This window comes from Macrobrachium rosenbergii, chromosome 13 (genome assembly GCF_040412425.1).
Source record: "Macrobrachium rosenbergii isolate ZJJX-2024 chromosome 13, ASM4041242v1, whole genome shotgun sequence".
Lineage (NCBI taxonomy): Eukaryota > Metazoa > Arthropoda > Malacostraca > Decapoda > Palaemonidae > Macrobrachium > Macrobrachium rosenbergii.
Window position 1 is genome coordinate 19,270,338 of NC_089753.1, and position 12,282 is coordinate 19,282,619.

At 44.1% G+C, this 12,282-nt stretch overlaps 1 protein-coding gene and 1 non-coding gene across 6 annotated transcripts in view; both read left to right on the forward strand.

Annotated features, from left to right (window-relative positions):
- Positions 1 to 12,282, forward strand: part of LOC136844949 (uncharacterized) — a 351,479-nt gene that overhangs the window by 264,441 nt on the left and 74,756 nt on the right. The gene's annotated exons all lie outside the window — the stretch shown is intronic.
- LOC136845383 (U6 spliceosomal RNA) lies at positions 8,316 to 8,419 on the forward strand. Its single transcript, XR_010855166.1, has one exon. It is a non-coding gene; the product is annotated as a U6 spliceosomal RNA (small nuclear RNA).

The window sequence follows — 12,282 nt, forward strand, 5'->3', positions numbered from 1 at the left end:
CCCTAGGGACGATGACAGTCTCCCAAGGAACCTTATCCGAGCGAATCCAAGCTTCCTCTGTCAACCCACGAAACCTGGATAAGGGGCAAGATCGTGGGGAAGAACTCCAACTCCTCCAACCGTCTCGTGCCAAGACCTTCAATGGTCAGCTTGCCATCATGTTGGATGGCCCGAAAATGGCATGGGGTTGCCAGGATCGAAGCAGCGGGAGTTCCGCTGTGTCGGGAATGACATACTGGGGTTCGGCTGGGGGTGGAGTTCTTTATTCCCGCCAGCATGTTATCATGAGCTGGCAAACTTCTCAGAGATCTTTTTGTCGTATGTGGCAAACTTTTAGGACATTTGGTTAAACTTGTCATTGAAGTCCTAAACATTTGGAACATTTCTTCGCCAAAAAGTCTCGCGTCAAAGGCAGGTTGGCGAGGAGGGCTTGGTCTTGTTGCCCTCTTACTCGCGCCTTTGCGGAGGAACTAGACTTGCTCCCGGAGGCTACAGGTCCCCTGAGACCTTAGCCTTGGCCAGGGGAGAAAGCGTGCTTTCTTGGAGGCGAGGACTTATGGCCCTTCGCCTTCCATGAAGTCTTCAACTTCAACTTAGGGATAGCTGATGGAGCCCTATCACCCAGGAGGAAGACTTCCCAAAACCTGAAAGGAAGACAATGATGAAGCTGGGAGTCGAAAGAGGCCCGCCCCAACAACCTCACCTACCTCGCTGCCACCCCCTGGCCTGTTCAGTAACCATGGGTTCCAGGTCTAAGTTCAAGCGGCGACGTCTCTGAAACTTCTGAATAAAGAATATCCACTTGGGGTGGCTGGGTGCATCCCCGGATCTGCTGGATGATGGGGTGGCAAGATCTTCCTGGCACTGCCGATGCCGCCCTTTCGTGCGCGGGGTGCAAAACCCAGGTCCCTCAATTCCCAGCGTCGAGGGCGTAGGGCTTCCCGACGGAACATTCCTTCAAACAGCCACCCAGGCGGAGAGATTCAGGCCGACTTCTTGGAAGACTCGTCTGCCTGAAAAAAAGCCAAGAATTAGCTAAGGTGAAAAAACAGTCAGGAAACCACATAAACAAAATTCAAAATGAGGAGCATAAAACGGAGGAAGATTGTCACTTACCGACTCATCCTGGATGGTTGCGCACAAAGCGAAACAAACCTCACAACCATCGGGGTGCCAGACTACCAGGTCGTCAAGTCGGACGGCGCAGCCAGCGTGGGTCCGGCACTGCGTGACGTAAGGTTGTTGCAGTGGAAATGTACACCCCGGCTCCTCACAGCGAACAGTCTGTAAGTGGAAAGCGAACATGAACCTACCACTCTAAGCGATCTAAGGCTGGCAAGGCTGGGAATTTCAACTGCAGCGGAATACTCCGGTGGAGAAAGAACCTTTTTAATAAACTGGGCCAATAAGCTCTAAATACACCAAAGTGGTAGGCAAGACTACCAGACCCCGAATACTCCGGGGATGGAAAGGTGAACAACAGGAACTCGCCACGAGGATTGCCTGTAATTTTAGCGGCGGGCCGGGTGTAGAACGGACTCATGTATAAAACTAAGGAAGTACTCCGAAGATAACAAAAAATATTTATATTTAAATACATATATCATGTAATAACATAAACTAATGATGGTAACAGAAATACTCCGGGACCGGAGGGATCCGCTCCTGCTATAAATAAATAAATTCTTCTTCACTACTACTACCCGCCAGAGAGAAACAAGGTGGGCCAGATGCATCGTATCTTTAACGTAAGCCGACAAAAATAATACCCAGCCGAGTAGCCCGCGCGGAGGCGGGAGGAAGCGGGATAAAGTGTTCGAACTGCGTTAGAGCTACAAGTGAGCAATCACTAACCCAACACAGCGATGCGAGGACTGGATGGGAGGGGCCGAATCCCTCTACCAAAAAGAGAAGTCCCTGAACTCGGAGAAAATGCCATCTAGCGTCACCCCTTTTGAAGTAGAGCAAAGCTGGAGGGGTGGGGGTGGGTGGAGTAGGGGAGAATGGTAGGCTACAGAAACAGGAGACGGGGGGAAAACTATAACACCGCTCAACTGCACTACACCACTCCAAGAATGAACTGGGAACTGTGATAGGAGGGTGGCCTACTACTAGGAAAGGGGGCGACCAAGCCTCGATGCCGACTCCTGCCTAGGCACAGCCTAATAGGGACCTAACCTAGCATAGGCTAGAAAAAGGGCAGGAATGCGGAGGGGAGGGAACCAACAAGGAGAGAGAAATTTTGTGCCGAGAACCAACCGGGAGCGAGAGAGGGGCAAGAAGGCGAATAGCCTAGAGGAGACACATCCAAGAACTCTATTCCCCTAAGGGAAGGAAGAGAACTAAAGGGGCTCACTCTGCCCACCAAAAAAACGACGGAGAAGCAGCAACAAAAATTCCCTCAACCTGATGGACTTCACACCCGAGGGCAAGGGGATGGAAAGCAATAACCTACTCCACTCAAAAACCATCACACCAAAATATGAAAAAAATGTGCTCAATAGGGTCGTAGCCTACCCGAGGCAGTTAGATCTAAGGCTACCGCCACCACGAGAGGGTAAAGATAAAAATAACGAAAGAGCACTATCTCCAAGAAAAATAATAATAGCCTAATACAGACTAAAATAAAGGAACCCAACCTGGAGGAACCTGGGCAGGCATCACCTCAAGCGGGCCTGTAGGCCAATTTATGTTTTGAAGTGGGGCTAAACTATCAAAAAAGGGGTGCCACATGAAACCGCCAAGAGAGAGAACCATGGGGCAAAAAAAAAAAAATATATCTATAACTATAGCGACAATGAGACAACTCCAGCAGCAGGAAACTGATGCGGTCGCCTCGTGGTCGACATGGCTGGCGGAGGGCGGCGTGGCGTCATACTAAGATCTCAATATATATATATAAAAATGAGACCAAAACAGCCCAAATAACAAACGAAAAACCCCTATAACATAGTACTTAACTTGGAGATAGTAAAGCTGCTCGATGACATGATGAAAATGGAAAATTCACAAAAAGGCACGAGCACACAAAATCAAAAGATAATTATCACGTGCTAGAAAATGGAATGAGGTAGGTGGCGCTGGTGTCGCACGTCCTGGCGGAGTGTTGAGTGTAGGGGCTGTAACGGCTCACCGCTCTGTTCGGGGTTTTGATAGGAGAGATCTTTCGAGTATGTTTCCGTGGTAGTGGTATTTCACTCACCCTTCCTTATACCCGAGCGTCTTCCTAGAAGGCAGCTCGACTGGGGGTAGTAACCCCAGCTTTCCTGAAAGCTCTTTTTCTCTAGTATACCTAGCATTTTATACCTAGAAATTCGTGCTGTAATGGAATTTCACTGGCTGACACGGGACTGGACTCAGAAATAAACTTTTGAAGATGGTACTCTCCCCTGATGAATGTAAGCAACCCCTGACAAACATAAACATTGTAGCCTAGACTGGAACTGAAAAGGAAACAATTATTTTACACTTGAAGGAAGGAAATACCAATGCAATATATCCACTCAGTCTACAGTATTCTTCATATGCTCGTTAACTTATACACAGTGAATTAACTGTGCAGTCAGACTTTATTGATAAAATAACATTAAAGATAACACAAACCATTGCATGTTTCCAGATTTACATGAACAAAAGACTGCTTCCTTCTCGTCAAGAAGAAAATTAACACATGATTGGCTGGCTAGGTGCCATAGAAACTTGTTAGCCAACGACAGCCCCAATTTCTGGTCTAAAAATACATCACTGCCAGACGTAAACATCAGGTAAAAGGTGGAAGAAATTGGATTGCAACAGTTGTGGCAATTTGTCTTCTGTGGGCAAAGTCTCGATTGTGGCGTTTCTGGTTGTAAGGGTTAAACCCAAGTGTTTTTTTCTCTTTGTAGAGGATTAGTTATTTATAAAATTTAGCTTCTTAGTGGGGTGTAGCAAAATACTCTCCAGTAATTTGAATTGACATTAAACTAATAGTTTCAATGATATATTTATTAGTTACCAGCAGTTGTAATTCTCAAATCGTTGTAACAGTTAATAAGCTGAATCATAGTACCATCTGATGTAGCTTTTATGGGTGGCCCTTTAGTGTTAATTAGCTAGGCAAATTAAGGTTGGTTAGAACATATCTAATTGAATATTAACTAGAAACACTCGACCCCTGCCTATTCGTGGTTCAGGATCTGAGGCTTCGTTTATTCGCGCATTTTTCTGAGGAACTTACCTCCAAATTATTCGCAGAAAATTTGGCACTTCTCTGATTTTTTTCTGGAGAAATATTCACTAATTACTATACTTTCATGTTATTTTTTTTACCAAATATATATTTTATGATAAATAATTTACTACTTTTCAAATAATATTAATGTAAACATAGCAAAATATCAATATTTTTTTCAATGCATATTTAAATACATGTATTTCTTCACTAGAGAGAGAGAGAGAGAATTATGAAAGCCTTGGGAAAGAAATAGGTTTTTAAGCTCTCTACTGGTAATAAACCAATTTTTTCTCTCCTCTCTACAAGAGGGACCTTATTGAAATTATATTAAAGTGATATTAAAATATTAAAGTGATATTGAAAAATTAAAATATTATAGTAAAGTGTTTTCTGATGATAGCTTAAGGTATACATGTAAACATAATTCTCTCTCTCTCTCTCTCTCTCTCTCTCTCTCTCTCTCTCTCTCTCTCTCTCTCTCTCTCTCTCTCTCTCTCTCTCTCTCTCAAAAGTTACTGTATTGTCTCTTTCTCCAATAATTCATGAATGATCTCACACTTTTGATATTTAGCACAAGGCAACCCCCATATCTCTCTCTCTCTCTCTCTGTACTTTATATATCTTTTATTGAAATATGAATTATATACTGTATCATTAAAAATATGAAACTCCAGGAAGTTCACAAAGCCATCATCGAATGAGTGCATGCATGTATATATATGTACGTGTTACAGTGACATAGACTTCATGACAACACGGTATTGGGTGGAGGAGTTGGAAGTAGCCAATCACAGAGCTTGTAGCAAACCCCACCTCTCTCTTTCTCCATGACGACACGCTGTTGGCTGGGAGGGTTGGAAATAGCTATAATCACAAAGCTTGTATTTCAGATGCTTTGTGTATAGGGTTCAGAAGGGTGAGTTTCTCTCTCTCTCTCTCTCTCTCTCTCTCTGAGATCAAAGAGAGAAGGATTTTTTATGCATATGTAACATGTATGTTAATTTGTTCTGTATAGTTTTATAGATAAACGTGACGTTACTTTGTCATTCATGTTTAGTTTTCTGAAAAGAAAACTACTGTACTGGCTTTGTCTATCCATATGCACTGTTTTCTGTCCACACTTTTTTGTCTACACTTTTCTGTCTGCCCTCAGATCTAAAAAACTACTGAGGTTAGAGAGCTGCAAATTGGTATGTTGATCATCCACCCTCCAGTCATGAAACATACCAAATTGCAGCCCTCTAACCTCAGTAGTTTTTATATTATTTAAAGTTAAAGTTAGCCATAATCGTGCATCTGGCACTGCTGTAGGTGCCAACAACACAGGTTACCACTGGGCTGTGGTTAAAGTTTCATGGGCCACATCTCATACAGCATTATACCGAGACCACTGAAAGATACATCTATTTTCGGTGGCCTTGATTATATGATGTACAGAAAACTCGATTGTGCCATAGAAACTTCAGCGCATTTTTACTCGTTCGTGTTTTCCATGCTATAATTACAACCTTTTGCATTTCAATAACTAGGAAAATATAGTAAAATATAATCAATTAGGTAAGATTTTACCATAATTCTGTGGAATTATCAGTCTTTTTCTGGTAGATAAGCAGGAGAGGGGTGTAGCCCTAATAGCCTTAACTGTCAATCATTTTGACTTATTGATGTGAAGGACAAACAGTCTCTCTCTCTCTCTCTCTCTCTCTCTCTCTCTCTCTCTCTCTCTCTCTCTCTCTCTCTCTCTCTCTCTCTCTCTCTCTCTCTCTCAAGTAGTTTTCACAAGTAGCTGTAAGCCATATATTTTTAAGGGTAATGTTGTAAGATGACTTTGAAATGATATTGAAGTGTTTTAGGATGATAGTTTAAGATATATATGGTGTAGGATGATAGTTTAAGGTATACATGGTGTAGGATGATAGTTTAAGGTATAAAGTAAAACCCGCGTATTCACGTTCTCACAATTCTCGGATTTCTCTATGTAAGATATATTCACATTATTCACGGAAAGTTCACCCATTCACGGTATTTTTCACTGAGAAATATTCACTAATTACTGTATTTTTATATAATTTTCATGAGTTAATGCACTTTTTGTGATAAAACTATTAAAAAACTCAGGTACCCAGGTAGTGCTTGAGTTACAATAATTCAATTTTGCAAAGGGGTAAGCAGCTAATACCAATATTTATAAAATATTTTTAAATTTCACGCCGACGCAGGGAGCAGTGTACAATCAGGCAGCGAGAGATACCAAATTACAGTAGACCAACTTCTTTTTCTCCGTCTCTTTAGCCCATCTTCTAGTTAAAAAAGTAAAAGAGAATAATAAGAGTATTTTTAGTAATATTATACTCTTGCGTAAATGGATGCAGCCATAAAGACCCGAACGAAAAACTGCTGTTTGTTCATGAGACTTACCTGCCAGATATATATATAGCTGTATTCTCCGAAGGTCCGACAGAATTTCAAATTTCGCGGCTGCACTAGTGGACTGGTCAGGTGGTTAGTACCCATTCCAGCCGCTGGGAGGCGGTATCAGGAACCATTCCCATTTTCTATTCAGATTTTCTCTGTCGCGGACTGTCAACACCTGTTGTCAGTTCCTCCATGCTTTGATTTCAGAATTTGTTGTCACTTAAGTATTTTGGTTGTTTTGGTATTCGACTGGATCTGTGACTTGGCATACGCTCTTTGTGGACCGTTTTTGATTTTACTTTTGACTTTTCTTATAATTAAGATGTCTTACCTCTAGCTAAGCAGTCTGTAGCTTGGGTGAATGTAGGTGAGGCTATCGAAGACTTTGATAGTTCCTCCTCTTTATGTATGATATGTAAGAGTGTTCAATGCTCTATGATAATCCGGTAATGAATGTGTGGGATTGTCTGAGGGTGAGTGGAAGAAATATGAAGCCTATATGCTTAAATTGGAGCGTGATAGGCTGAGGGAAATCTTCCTCCTAGAGTGCATCCTTAGTTGGACAGTCAGGGTTTTCTCCTACTAGTAACCCTGTAGTAATTTATTATTAACCCTGTAGTTTGTTGCTGCAGAAGGTAATTCCCCTGGCTCGTGTGGAGTCAATGCGTGCTCTTGAAACTAAAGTGAATGCAATTCAACCATAGTGTTAGTGCTAGTGCCCTAGTGTTGTGGAGGGGCGTCAGAAGGCCCTATAATGCCTCTAGGCCTGGACCTCTGTCGAACTCCCAGGACCAGGAGGGGGGGCATGTCGAAAAAGCCGCATGAGGGTTACAGCGGGGCTTCCCCCGATCTGGCGTCCCGCCGGCGGGTCCTGATGACGGACACCCAGGCTGCCAGGGATCGTGCTCAGGCACGCATCCTGAAGGATTGCTTCTCGTCCTCCGACCGTCCTCCCGCCACGGAGGTTGGAGCTCGGTTGGACTCGCCCTCTTAAGAGAAGCTTAGAGGAGAGGGGCGCAACGTCCTCTTCCTCTAAACGTTTGTACTCTTCCCCGAAAGTTGCGTGGATATTCCTCTACAGAAGAGAATAAAGTGTTTTCAATGATCACTCTACTCGACCCCTGTCGCGCTAAGGCAAGGGCTAGGCTTCTTCCTGTGGAAAGGAAGTATCGTCTCTGGAAGCCCCCTTTCCTTCTCTCAGGTTCAGCCCTTCGGAGTGGCTTCTCCAGGCAATAAGATTTTGTTGGGTTTGTCCAGCTGGATGCTCTCATGAACCTTTCAAGATTCGTATCTGCCTGTTAAGAGGTACAGACTTTCACCTTCGTCTCGCAGAAACGATACAGACCGTCTGTCGTCTGAGAGAGTGTTTAGTGGCTTCTATTCGTCTTTCCCGAGTTGAGGTGTTGGCCTTTTCTCTTGTCGCGCCAGGAGCGCGTCTTGCTCTTTTCGTGCGCTTCTCACGCTTCACGCGCTCCTCACCTTATTTCGCGCGATACACTGAGCCTGGCGCCGGGCGCGCCACGCTGTGACTCTCTTCTAGTACTTGCCACGGGCCTCTCGCGCGTCGTTAGGCGTAGCGCTCGCTTCGCCGTAAATAGCTTCAAGTCTTGTGTTGACACGCTCCAGTTGTTCATCATGTCGCAACAACTACCCGCTTCAACATCTGATGTCCTTCTTAATTTAGCCAGTACTTGTTCGGCAGTACATATACTAATTGGAGCGATACAGAGAAGATTAGCATGGCTCTTGCGCAAGGATGACACGCTAATCGTGAAAGCGTTCCACTTTTTATGTTTACTAGCCACATTACTCTAGTTGATGCGACTTCTTCGTTCGCGGTAGTTCCCGCCAACGAGCGGACCGAAATCGGAACTACTTTCACCACTCACTCAAGACCCTCCAGCTGCGGAAGAACATCCTCTTTCGTCACAGGCCCTTTGTATGAAGAGAAACTTCTTTCGTCTTCTTCTTCCTCTGATTATCAGACTCTGGCTTTTTCTTAGAGGATCTGTTTCTGAGACTTTTCAACCGTCGGCTCCTCTCTCTCCACCTTCGCAGTTGTCTTTGTCTTAAGGGGCGTTTTGAAAAAATCGGAAATGAAATTTTCTGGGATATTTTATATATGGCATCATACATATCTGACTTCTTCTCAGAAAGTTTTATTTAAAAGTTCGCCACAGTTAGAAGTTATAAACAAAACAGTATCTATCATAGTCAAATTACATTTTTCATAATATGAAAAATGTAATTATATAATTATATTATAATTGTATTATATTATGATTGTAATAATATTATATAATTGTAGTTATATTATATTATAATTATATTGTAATGTAATGATATTGTCAGTATATCGGTGGTAATTTCCTTTTAGCTATGAAATAATATCTAATGCGATCTATGGCAACCCCTGTGGAGGTTTTGCGCATCAGCGAAAAGACAGAATGCCGCGGGGCAGTCAGTGGCAGTCAGTCAGTAGCAGCTCAGAGCTTGACTAAGTAAGCACTGTTACGCTGGCCAACCTCATCTCGTGTTTTGACAATTTCGCTTCATTTAGCTTCATTTAGACGATAGTTATATTACTTTGCAGGTCTATTTTTGGCTTTTCATTATGTCATAAAACATCAAACTGTGTAACGGCAAGCAAATAAATACACAGAGAAGCAAAAAAACATCGTTTTCTCAAAACTAAAGTTATCGACATTCAAACTGCTTCTCCTTCAGAGCTTGCAGCGATCTCGGAAGCTAAATGTTTGCATAACAAAGGGGGCTTCCATGTGGAAGCAACACGACCCGCACCACGAGAAAGAGTTTTTTTTTTTCCGAAGGAATGTCACTTCAAGAGAGGTAGCAAGTGACTCCTTCATCTCCAGACTCCTTTGCAGCCAGGCTTCATTTTGCACAAGCCTGGAAAGAGTGAGGCAGGCGTTTGGTCCCTCCTACTGTTAGAGAGGTTATGATTCCCTTCCTGTCTCCTCTTTTGTTTTTTGTTTCCCAACTGCCTTCCTGTCAAACAGAAAATTGTTTGACCTGCTCGGGACTTTTCAGATGTTGAGCGGAGCAGTGGAACAGATATTGAGTTCGGTGTTCCCCGGATTTTACTACAGATTGTTTCTAGTCCCGAAACTTTCAGTAGGCTGGAGACCCGTCTTGGGCGTCAACAGGTCGAACAACTTGGTCGGAAGCAAAGCGTTCAAGATGGAACCACCTGTCAGTCAATGGAGCCCTTCATCCCGGGGTTGGATGGTATCCAGGATCTCCAAGATACTTATCTTCACGCCCCAATTCATCCACGTTGGTGAAGTATCTCATGTTGTCTTGAGGGGACTAGGCATTGCCAGCGGGGCTCTCTGCTTTGGACTCTCACTCGCCATACCTGCGTTGCAAAAACACCGCTTCTTCGTCCGATCAGCCAGTTGCAACGTTGGGTCAGGGTGTTCAACAATCAGATGGTTGACCGCCTGGGAACACCAGATGCTGTTGGCGTCACATTTTGCTCCGGGGTGTTTACCGTCACCTCATGAAAAGCGTTGCGATGCAGTTGCATCTTCGACTCCGGATCTCACTCTACTTGGACGACTGGTTGATTCGGCGTCTGCTGTAGCGGTATCTGGAGGACTCAGTTGACTCTGCAACTTCGTGAAGTCCTGGGACTTCTGGTCTGTGGAGAAGTCAGGCACAGGATCCCTCACTGTCCATTGTGTCTGGGAATTCAGATCTATTCAGCGGCTTTTATAGCGTCTCCTCTGCAAGCGGGCTTCTATCACTGAAAAAGTTTCGGCCTTCTTGGAAAAGGAAACATGCTAGGTGAAGGAAGGAATGAGTCTGCTGGGGACCATTTTCCTCGCTGGAGAAGTTTGTTTTTCTGGGAGTCTGCATCTCAGGCCTCTTCAGTTCTTTTTGTTGGAGAACTGACAAAGCAAGGAAGACTTGAAAGAGGGACATTGAGAATTCTTCCTTATATAAGAGGATCTGTGGTGGTGGCTCGATCCAACGGAATTGCAGAAAGGGATCTCCTCAACCAACTGACCCCAACCTAGTGTTGTTTTAAACGGGTCGTCAACAGGTTTAGGGCAACACTAGAGGGAGAGAAAGTGTTAGGAACCTGGAGGAGGGGACAGGTGTCCTGGCATCGACTTCAAGATTTGGCGGCTATCTTTTGGCTGCAGCTTCAATTCTTTCGAGTCCAAGTTTTGCAATCGTGTAGTTCTAGCAAACACAGGACAATACTTGTTCCCTGTTCAGCCTTGCAAAGAGATTATTCTTTGAGCCTATGCTATAACATTTCGATTCTCACAAGTTTTGGCAGAGGTCGAAAATGTTCGAGCAGACCTGCTCTGTTGGCGCCATCAACTCCTGCCGAAGGAATGGACCCTTCATCAGGAGGTTGCCAAGATTTTGGAAATTTTAGGAAGGTCGCCATCTTGTGGATATTTTCACGACCTCCAAGAACAGCGAGGCCCTCTGTAAAGCTCATCTGTACTCGACCCTGGGGCAGTTGCGATAGTTGCTCTTCCTGGGATTGGACGGGAATAGATGTTTTCACGCCTTTTCCCCGTTCTAAATTCTGGGAGAAGTCATGACCATGAAGTTACGCGGCCTCAAGGGGCGGATGACTCTCTTCCCCATGTTTTGGCCTTGAACCACTGGTTCTGGAGTTCTCTCCTCTGGTTGGTAGGCGTTCCGAGGACCCTTCCTATGAGAGCAGACCTGCTCTTACAAACCCACTTTCCTTTGTAGATATATTTGAATCTCCCGCTCTGAACCTGACTGCTTTCAGACTATGAAACTTGGTCAGAGCGAAGGGGTTTTTGTGGCCAGGTAGGGGCCATCGCTAGAGCCAGAAGTTCTTCATCTAAAGGATATATCTAGCAAGTGAGCAACCTTCAAAGGTTGGTGTAGAAAGAACCTTTCTCCTAGCATCTATCACTGTGAGCCAGGTTGCGGATTTTCTCCTTTTTAAGAGAAAAACTCGATATAGCAGTTCCGACTATCAAGTGTTATCAGGCATGCTTTCGCATTACAGACACAGAGGATTAGCTTTGTCTGACAACAAGGACCTCCACGATCTTCTAAGAGCTCTTTCTAGACTTCAAGGTTCCTCAGCTGATTTCCCCTGCTTGGAACTTGGACGTAATGCTCAAGTTTTGATGTTTAGTCCTTTTTGAGCCTCTCCACTCTGCATCTCTTAAGGATGTTACTCAAACGGCATTCCTCGCGGCGTAAGAAGTGAGAGAAGTTCGAGGTAATGTCATGTGGGCTTCAAGGAACACAATGCTGTCTATTCTTTAAGCCCTAAGTTCTTGGCTAGAATGATAGGTCTTCTAACCCTTGGCCTAGACTCTTTGAAATTAAAGGTTTAGCAGACCTTATTGGACAGGAACCTGAGGGAGTTCTATGTCCAGTGGCAGAGCTCTCAAGTACTACCTTAAAAAGAACACAGGACACAGTTCGTGGTCCATTGGATGTTTTATGGTGTTCTGTGAAGCAACCAGTTAAACCTATGTCGAAGAATGCACTGGCATTCTTCATTAGGAACGTGGTTAGGACGCACTCTAGTTGGACTCAACTTTCAAGTTGTTGAGTTGCGTTCTCACGAGGTGAGGGCAGTTGCTACCTCCATGGCGTTCAAGAAAAATATGGTACTCAGT